Raw genomic sequence first — 9,535 nt, 5'->3', positions numbered from 1 at the left:
CTACAAGCATAGATGACAGGCACTTCACTCTAACACTGTAATACTTCACTCTAAGCATGTTTTACTTCACTGAAGTGGAAAAATAAAGCACTACAAGCATAGATGAAAGAAACTTCACTCTAACACTGGAATACTTCACTCTAAGCATGTTTTACTTCACTGAAGTGGAAAAATAAAGCACTACAAGCATAGATGACAGAAACTTCACTCTAACACTGGAATACTTCACTAAATGAAAAACAGAGCAGGTAGTTGTTACTCACGATCGGAGTCTACAGTCGTTATTTTTCTTTTCTGTCGATCAAAACCTATACAAAAAAATAGAAGTAGTTAACTGTAGTAATTAACTATAAGTAGATGTTCTTATGTTCAATTTGGATTCCATAATAAACTATTGCAGATCTCACTTATTAAAAACTGTAGATGTTTGAATTTGCAGAATTCTCAAAACTAACTTTTATTCTAAAACTAAATCTAAATCAGAATGAGAAATCTAAATCAGAAACTGGTAGAACAACTTACATTTTGGAAAATCTTTCTGATTTGAATTCATTGTTCGACGATGGATGGAGGCGTCGACGATTGCAGCGACGGGAAGACGATGACGAAATTTCGAGAATATGTTAAGAAGGAGAAGACGGGAAGAGGAGTGATGGCGGGATAGATTGAATTCCGTAATGAGAAATTATTTCAATTGTTAACCCTAATTTTATTTGTGAAATGTCCATTATACCCCTGCCTTGTATAGTGAACTAAATCTATGATAGAGTGAACTGATTTCTCCTTCAAATTTGAAAATCACATGTGTTAAAACTAGCCCTTGATTTTCTTGATCTTGTGGCTGTGATTTGTTCTCTAGTTATGTAATTAATGGGCACTTGCTCTATATCACTACTCTATAGAGACATATTTTAAAAGGTCATATATATCCAAAATAGTAGTATATTAAAAAGAGTTAACTACACTAATAGTTCCTGATCTTGTTGAAAAATACATCAATAGTTCCTAAAAAAATTTTATAGCCTATCTGGTCCCTAAAAATTACTACATTTTTGTTACCTGTCGGTCTTTTATACCCCTCTGCATTTGAAAAATCTCCTAAATGCCATGGAGGGCATTTTTGTATCTGAAAATTACAGTTTTGGTACCTCTTCAATCATGCAAATATTTTGGACATACATAAAAACACCTTTTACAACAAAAAATATTTTTATTGAATTAATTGACTTAAATTTTTTACATAATTACTTGAATAACGTATAGATTAAGCTTTACAATGAAAAAATTACTATAGTTCACTTTTATATTTTCAGTAAAAAAATGTTACTTGCAAGAGTTCGCTTTAATTTACGTTAGATATAATTCATTTAAATTTTAATTATTATATTTAAAAAATATTTTTCACTATACTATATTTTAATTAACGTAATTAAAATATTTATTTTTCACTTAAGTATAGTAACATTTAAATAAAAAATTATCATAGTTCACTATAATCTTTTTTCTTCTCAAATTTAAAAATTTAGGTAAAATTTTTTAAGTAAAAATAAATCCCACAAAGAATTTTTTATAATTCACTTTAATATTTATATTAAAAAATATTACTATTAAATATAATTTTTTCTTCGCAAACATACAGATTAAGCTATATAATAAATAATATTTAATTTTAAAAATAAATAAAGCATAATTAAAACATTTGGTTTCTTATTTAAAATTTTGAAATCATATAGCATCATATATTATTTAAATGAAAGTATAATTGAGTTTATAAAAGAAAATGATGATGGAAGAAAAAATGAAAAAAATTAAAGGAAGAGTAGAAAGGTTCAAATTGTCCCAAAACTTTAAATATTCACACTAGTAGAACTATTGATGTATTTTTCGATAAGACCAGGGATTATTAGTGTAGTTCACTCTATTAAAAAATGATTATTGTTTTCTGTTTTCTATAGTTAATTATAGACTATCGACATAGATTAAACCTGAAACCATATGGATTTACCCAACCATTAATTTTATTGATTAGAGTAGTACCAGTTTATATATGCACATGCACGTACGTGGAAATTAAAAAAGAAAGATGGGTAATTTTATTGTGTGTAAATTGTAATTATAAAAAAAATTAATATGAACATACTCTTTTTTATAAACCTTTGGCATGAAACAACCAGTAAAAAAACAGAGAGAGAACGTAAATCGAAACGAAGCAGACGGAATTAAAAGCAATAAAAATGAAGAACAGTTAAAAATAAGGCAGATCTATGGCTACTAGACGAAGCAACATGAAAACGAAAGCAGAAAATCAAAATCCATGCACAACTTAGTTCACCTGTTCTGAACCACACTTCGGATGCTAAATCCACTCCGGATCCAAGCATCCGAAACAAACTCCGATAAAAACCATCTCCACAACTACAGATTCGCCGATTCACCACAGATTAACAGCAACAACCACAGATCAACAACATATTTCCCAGATCAAGTACACAAACATCTAAAAACAGCGAATAACAATCAACCTTCGAAATAAAACTCCTCAGAACATAAAATCAACGTAATCAACACCAATCAACACCATCATGACATAAAATAAACTTAATAGAATAACGATAAGTAGCAACGAGCAGTCGACTTCGAAAACGGTGAAGTTCGACGAAAATCAAAACTCAAAAACTGAAAGGTAAACAATTGTATCTTCGCCCTCCTTGAAGACGGTGTTGCAACAGAATTTCTCAGAGATGAACCTCTAAACTACCCCAGAATTCCCATTTTCCCAAGTATGTGAGTGTGTGTGTGAGCTGAGAGCTAAATCATGTATATTCTGTGTGTTGCATGCTCCTCTTTATATAGGCGTGGAAGTGGGCCCAGCAGGGGCTCTCTTGTGTGAATAGTCTTCTTTGCCCTCAGCTTTGGACTCCCTTCGTCTAGGCATTTTCTTCTTGATTCTGCTCACTTTCCGCCTTTTTCCTTCGCTGGTCCACTGCCTTCATTTCTTCCTGGACCTGGCGAATTCCTTCACACACCTGGTTTAAAATTTGTGTTAGACCCAGTAAATGGTGACTTTTCATCACATAATTGATGCATGAAATTAGCCTTATCAAACTGCTCACACTTAAACCATAATTGTCCTCAAGTATAAACACAAGAAAAAGGAATAAGGCGAATTTCAACGCATGGTTATTCCCCTGACCGACTCTGTAGACTCTAACTTAACACAGACCCCTAGACCTAGACACAACTGACGCACAAATAACAAACACTTAAAGAAAAACACATAAACATATATGCATGAACTAGCTTCAATTTTTAGGCAACCGTCCCCACAAGATTAAGGTCAATCCAACAGGTTGCATTTCTCCAAATTGGCCCCTTCCCTTCTTCTACCTAATCAATTTGTCAGTTCGTCAAGATAGCCTTTTACTTCCTCAATTGTTGGATTCACTCGATCACTTATTCCTCACAGGGATGTTAGGACCGAATCTCTCATAAGTTATTGCCATACCACTGAAGCGTCAGGTTATGAGAGTTTTCTCCTTTGTACACTTCGTTCCCCCTATTTTTTCCTGGGTCAGGTTACTATTGCTTCCTGTCCTTAGACATATTTCCCCTGGACTTCGTCCATCTTATACCTCATCTTTTTTTTTTCATTCATTTTTTTCTCTCTGGACTTTGTCCTGCTTATTCCTCCATTTTCTTCTTTCTTTTTTTTTTCTCTGGACTTCGTCCAGCTTATAACTCCTTTACCTGGACTTCGTCCAGCTTATACTTTCATAACCCAATTCCCCTATTTTTTCTCCTTCATGACTCTTCTCCCTAAGCATTTAATGGCGGCCCCATTTACATGTGTTAGCTCAAAATTATTTTAGGCTTATAACTCGCTCTTATAGTGGGGCTTCACAACTAAGTCAGCTAAGGCATCTTCTATCGTTCTTACTTCATCCAGATTGACCTCGGCTTATTAAAGGAAAAGGCTTCTAAGTTGAAATACATCCTATCTTCAATTACTCTCACTAAGGAGATCATGCCGTATTATATTCACCAGCTCATGCAACACAAATAAAACCAAGACTTAACGACTCTTAACATGCTAAACAAATACACGCATTGACTCTCCTCCCCCTCCCACTTCACTCAAGCTTGTCCCCAGCATGAAATTGTTGAAATGGGTGGATCTGGATGTAGTGGAGGCGAACTGACCAACATCAGGGTGGGTTAGCTCCTCCCAGGCTTCCGGGGCTCAAAGTCTATGTGTCTCCTCGGTACCCCCCTCTCTCGACTTCTCCATTCTGGTCCTATAGCCTCCTCCAGGCTACACATTCCCAGTCGCACGGTCCACTCGATCAGACTCATGGACAACTCTCCACCGAATATCCTGAAGGAAATTGACACCTCGTCTAGGTCCGTTGTGACTTGGAACCTAAACGTGGTGAAGAACTCCTTCGCTGATCTCACAGATATCTCCGGGTATTCTCTAACAGCCACTCAAAACCCAATGCTTCCATACTGGCCAGGAAGGAATCACGAACAGATAACTCATCCCAAGAGGGTATGTGGAGTACCTTTTCGCATTTGACCTGCTTGCTTCTATCTTCCTTGTCGTCAAATGCGAGCTGAAGCTTTTTGGTGTTGTAGTGCTTCATGTCATCCATAAGCTCATCAGTGAGCTCTACCCTCCACCGTCGGTACACGATCCTCTCTACTGGAGGGTGGACTAGTTCTTGGTGGTTGTCGGGGAGCTGCTGCTCATGGTACTCTTCCCCCTCTAGAGAGATATCACTCTCTGAGTCAGACTCTTCACTGGACGTGTAGTCGCTGTCACTTAACCTCCTTCTTTCTTCCCGCTCTCTGATCACTATACTGGCATTGGCAGTGCGCTGTTTCTTTACGACTTGCTTTGTCTTGACAGGGGCTTTCCCCTTTCTCTTTCTTTCCTGGACGTACTTGGCTTCTTCGATTTCCATTGTCTCTGCTTCTTCGTCGGCTTGTGTTGAAACATCCTCCTGGGTGGTAGGCTCGGTCACCACACGGGTACTAGTATCACTTCTTGCCGCCTCATCTCGACCTACTGACTCTGATGCGAGGTCCAGACCCTCAGCCACCTTGCCAGCTTTTTCCTTCTGGTCAGTCGGCGTTGACGAAACTGTCCCTGTTGCCTTCTGTGTGTCCTCCTGGCTAGTTGTCGAGGGCTACTCCCCAGGTTTTGTAGGAGTAGTCTTCTCGTCTTCGCTAGACACCTCCACTGCATATGCTGCTGTGTTTGCTCCTGCCTTGTTGGACTTCCACTTTCCTAAACATCTTTGTGACACTCTTTGTGGTTTCTGCCTTTCTGCCTTGGGGTCATTTTTCAACACTAGCCTCCTCTTTACTGGCTTTGGTTTAGTTCCCACTGAGGCTTCCTCTTGATGTGTTTCTGGTTCTTGCCTCTTCTCCTCAAGTTGCTTAGCATTCTCCGGTTGTTCTTCTGTCATCTCCTCCACGGATTGGTGGACTACCCCCGCCGACTCATCTACTTCCATGGTTGTTTCCCCCCTTCCTACTGCCTGAGATGCGAGGTCCAGTACCTCAGCCACCACTTCAGGGTTTACCACGATCCTATCTCCCTTGCTCAAAACCGCTTGGAACTCATCATCCGTCATTAACCCTTGCTTCTTGGCCATTTCGTTCAGGTCTATCTCCTCCTTCTCTGCTTCGTCCTTCTCGCCCTCGCTTACTCCCCCTCCGCTCTCCTTTTCCTCTGTTTCTCCCCAGTTGGGATCTTGATAGGCGGAAAGAGGGCTAACGTCGAGCGGCTCTGTTTGTTGGTGTATGGGAGAAAGGTGAGAGGGTTCTGATTGTGCAGTTACTGTTGGGGAGGTCTTTTCGGATGTCGGATTTGAGGTTTTTGGGGTGGTGGTGGGTGGGTTTACTGTGGTTGCAGTTGGCGTAGGGTTTGGTGTCACCGGCATTCCTCCGGTCAGGCTAAATCCGGCCAGGGTCGCTGTCCAATCTTTGTTCGGGTCTTGTTGCCTTAGATACGCTGCCAGCGCGTCTAAAGGAACCATTGCCGGAATTTGTGTTGTCGGTGTTGGCTGTGATCGTTGTGGACTTGGCGGCTGCGATTCGGTTGTCGCTCGGGCTTCTGGGAGGTCTTCGCCGGTGTTGGTTGCTGGGTTGTTGGTTGCTTTACTTTTCGCCATGGTCTGTATCGGTGGTGGTTCTCTTTTTCCGGTAGTGATTCACGGTGGTTTTCGTAGTGGGGTGGTAGTTTTCGGAGTGGGGTGGTGGTTGCGGGTGAGAGAATGCAAGTAAGGGTGTGTAAAGTGAAAGGGAGTAGGCGGTGGGGTATTTTATAGTGGGGTGGGTAGTTGAGGGTTTTGACTGGTTGTAGGCGGTTGCCAGGTTGCGATGCTTCGGGTGGGAGGCGGTTGAGCATTCTCGCAGCTGATTGGACGTCCCCTGTCACGTTTCTGCTCCATGCGTCCTCCCAGTCACTGTGCTCGCCTGCAAAGCTGTAACACGCATCAAATTCAAATTTCACTCTATACCTCCCTCTTTTCAATTAGCTAGAAATAGAAATAAAGCAAATAAATGGCTCTTAAATATAATTCAGAGTTTCACCCAAGTGGTATCCTCGTGGTCAGTACGGACTCTGAATTAATATTTAAGATCCGAAAATCTTTTTGGTGTTTTTCCTACTTAACTTAAGTTAAATTACTAAATATTCACAATATTTACATCATTACTAAGGGTATTTAAAGTTTTACCTGGTCAATAAGCACAAATCATATTACGTTGACCAGGTGGAACTCTAAACCCCTTTTTTACTGGTCATTTAGACGCTATTGAGATGTAGTGGAATTTCTTCCACTACACACATCTCTTCATTTTCCCTATATATTTTTAATCTATGCCCATTAACGACAAAAGGTTCAGAGTTAGGGACACTCCCTGAAATCTCGACCGCTCCATTAGCACGTAGTGCAGTGATAATGTAAGGTCCTGCCCATTTTGACTTGAGTTTCCCAAGCATTAGCTTCAATCTTGACTGGAAGAGTAGTACTTTCTGACCAACTTGGAGATCATTGGTTCTCAGATTTTTGTCGTGCCACATCTTTGTTTTCTCCTTGTACCACATGGCTGAGTCAAACGACTCCAATCTGAGTTCTTCCAGCTCTTGTAGTTGTAGCTTCCTTTCCTCTTCACAGGCCTTAGCATCCACGTTAACCTGCTGAACTGCCCAGTACGCTCGGTGATCAATTCCCACTGGCAAGTGGCACATCCTCCCAAAGACGATGCGATAGGGGGACATCCCGATAGAAGTTTTGTAGGCTGTCCGAAATGCCCACAGAGCATCCTCCAACCTTGTGCTCCAATATTTTCTGTAGGGGTTGACTGTTTTCTCTAAAATGCTCTTTATTTCCCTGTTTGAGATCTCTGGTTGCCCGTTGGCTTGAGGGTGGTAAGGACCAGATAGGCGGTGATGAACTCCATACTTCTTCATCAATGCTTCGACCGTTCGGTTGCAGAAGTGAGTCCCTTGATCGGAGATGATTGCCCTTGGTATCCCAAATCGGCTGAATATATGACTCTTGAGGAACTTCGTGACTTCTTTAGATTCACAAGTGCTTGTGGCTTTGGCTTCTATCCACTTTGATACATAGTCAACTGCCACTAGGATGTAGGAGTTCCCATAAGATGAGGGAAAAGGACCCATGAAGTCCATTACCCCAGATGTCAAACACCTCACAAACAATTACTGGAATTTGCGGCATTTCGTCCCTTGCGGAGATCCCACCGGTCAGTTGGCAACGGTCACAGCCTTTGCAGAACTCGTATGCATCTCTGTTCAGGGTTGGCCAGTAGAATCCGCTATCCAACACCTTTCTTGCAGTCTTCCTTGGCCCGAAATGTCCTCCACATGCCAAGGAGTGGCAGTGCGTTAGTACATCCCGTTGCTCCCAGTCAGGAACACATCTCCTTATGACCTGGTCGGTTTCTGCCTTCCACAAGTATGGGTCGTCCCAGAAATAATACTTTTCTTCGCTCTTGATCTTCATCCTATGAGCCTTTGTCACGTTTGGCACCATTGGTAGCTCTCCCGTCACTAGTTAGTTGGCCAAGTCCGCATACCAGGGTTCCTGTCCTACTTTCTCCTTGCCCTTGGTTGTTGCGTCCTGCCCAGTAAGCCTCATTACTTCTTCCCAATCGATCTTCCTTGCCTTCTACTTCACACAAATGCTCTTCCGGGAATCGATCTCTCACATCCTCACTGTTCCCTTCTTGTATTATTCTGCTCAAGTGGTCCGCTACTTTGTTTTCAACCCCCTTTTTGCCTTCTACTTCCCAATCAAATACTTGTAAAAGCAGCACCCATCTGATTAGGCGGGGTTTTGACTCCTTCTTCGCAATGAGATACTTGATGGCCACATGATCAGTATAGACAATGACTCTGGATCCCAGTAGGTACTGCCTGAACTTTTCGAATGAATAGACAACCTCCAACATCTCCTTCTCGGTGGTGTCATAATTCCGTTGGGCTTGATTCAAGGTCTTAGATGCATAGAATATCACGTACCTTTTCCCATCGATCTTCTGACCCAGTCGGCCCCCACTGCATAGTCACTAGCATCGCACATCACCTCGAAGGGGTGATCCCAGTTAGGAGCCTGAATAATCGGTGCAGAAATCAATTTGTCCTTAAGGAGGTTGAAAGCAGCCTTGCAATGCTCGTCGAAAATGAACTCCACCTCGTTCTGGAAAAGTCTGGTAAGGGGTCGGGCAATCTTGGCGAAATCCTTGATAAATCTTCGATAAAATCCAGCATGGCCCAGAAAACCTCTATTCCTTTCTGATCAGTAGGGAAGGGTAGTTTGGATATTACATCCACCTTAGCTTGATCCACCTGGATTCCCTTTTCTGACACCACGTGTCCCAAGACAATTCCTTCTGTAACCATAAAGTGGCATTTCTCAAAATTTCAAACCAGACTCTTTGCTTGGCACCTTTCTAGCACCACATCCAAATGTTGCAAGCACGAGTCGAAAGAGTCTCCGTAGACAGTGAAATCATCCATAAAGATCTCTATACAATCTTCAATCAAATCCGAGAATATGCTCATCATGCACCGTCTTATTCTGGTCCTCCAGGTTCGCGTAGATTTGAAAGTAACCACTGTACCCATCCAAAAAGCAGAAGTACTTCCTCCCAGCCAGTCGCTCCAGCATTTGATCGATGAATGGCAGGGGGAAATGGTCCTTCCTGGTTGCAATGTTCAGCTTTCGGTAATCTATACACATTCGCCATCCAGTGACTAGTCTGGTGGGCACTAGCTCATTCCTCTCATTCTTAACCACCTGGATCCCTGATTTCTTGGGGACCATATGGATTGGGCTGACCCATTCACTATCGGGTACCGAGTATATAATGCCCAGTGAGGGTAACCTCATGATTTCCTTCAGTATCTCTTCCCGCATGTTTGGGTTCACCTTTCTTTGAGAATCTCTATGTGCCTTGGCTCCCTCCTTCACCCTAATGTGGTGCATGCAGACGTCCG

The sequence above is a fragment of the Salvia hispanica genome, chromosome 4, assembly GCF_029641045.1.
Source record: "Salvia hispanica isolate PSC_SH4W2 chromosome 4, Shi_PSC_v1, whole genome shotgun sequence".
Taxonomy (NCBI): Eukaryota; Viridiplantae; Streptophyta; class Magnoliopsida; order Lamiales; family Lamiaceae; genus Salvia; species Salvia hispanica.
This window is presented reverse-complemented; position numbering follows the sequence as displayed.